Raw genomic sequence first — 990 nt, forward strand, 5'->3', positions numbered from 1 at the left:
TCTGTGAGTTCCAGGTGAGACTGATCTACAGAGATAGTTCCAGGGTATCTAGGGCTGTTACACAGAGAAACTCTGTCTTGAAAAACAAAAACATCTTCAAGGGCTGGAGAGATGGCTCAGCAGGTGAGAGTTTGTAGTGCTCTGGCACAGGACCCAATCTGCACCCATGTCAGGCAGCAGTCACTAATGGCAAATCATTCCGTGGTATCTAATACTTCTAGCCTCCACTAGAGCCTGTACTCACCTGTAAATTCCCCCCCCCCCCCACACACACACACATGTTCAAAAGAAAAGAAATCTAAAAATACTTATCATCAATCTATATATAAACAAGTTAAATGTCCAAGTGGGCATTAAGTATTACTTCGTGTGTGTGTGTGTGTGTGTGTGTGTGTGTGTGTGTGTGTGTGTAAATACAACAGAAGGCAGAATTATCTTGTATATGATTGTGTGTATGGTGTGATCCTAAAATGTAAAAACAGATTAAAACATACTTCCTATAAGAAGTTGTATAGTGATGGTTCTTGGGGAGGGAGAGCATAATTAATTGGGTTTATTTATGATTATTTTCTCTTCTTATGATACTGTCATCCTGATACAGTATAGTAAAAGCAAGCCAATATGACTATCAAACTTTCTCTAAAATGTGTGATAAAAATGCAAACATTTATAAAGAACACTTGCATGGTAAATTTTGAGCTAAGATTTTCCCGATTAGAAAGCAAAAAGGGGGTCTTAGCTGTCCTTTGCTTTATCCACAGTCAACAACATTGTAGTCAGTAACTGTTCATTGAAGGAATACTAAAACCTATGCAGGATGTGAGCTGCCTGATAAGCAACATCTTTTACAGTGAGACACTGGAAGAAAAAAATATATAAAGAAGGAAACCTAAAAATGTTACTTGTCCTGGGGATTTCCATGGACTATATTACATTATTTTAATTGATCAATAACTTTTGTCCATAAACTTTTCAGGTTAGTAAAAAGAA

This window comes from Phodopus roborovskii, unplaced genomic scaffold, assembly GCF_943737965.1.
Source record: "Phodopus roborovskii unplaced genomic scaffold, PHOROB, whole genome shotgun sequence".
In the NCBI taxonomy this organism is placed as follows: domain Eukaryota; kingdom Metazoa; phylum Chordata; class Mammalia; order Rodentia; family Cricetidae; genus Phodopus; species Phodopus roborovskii.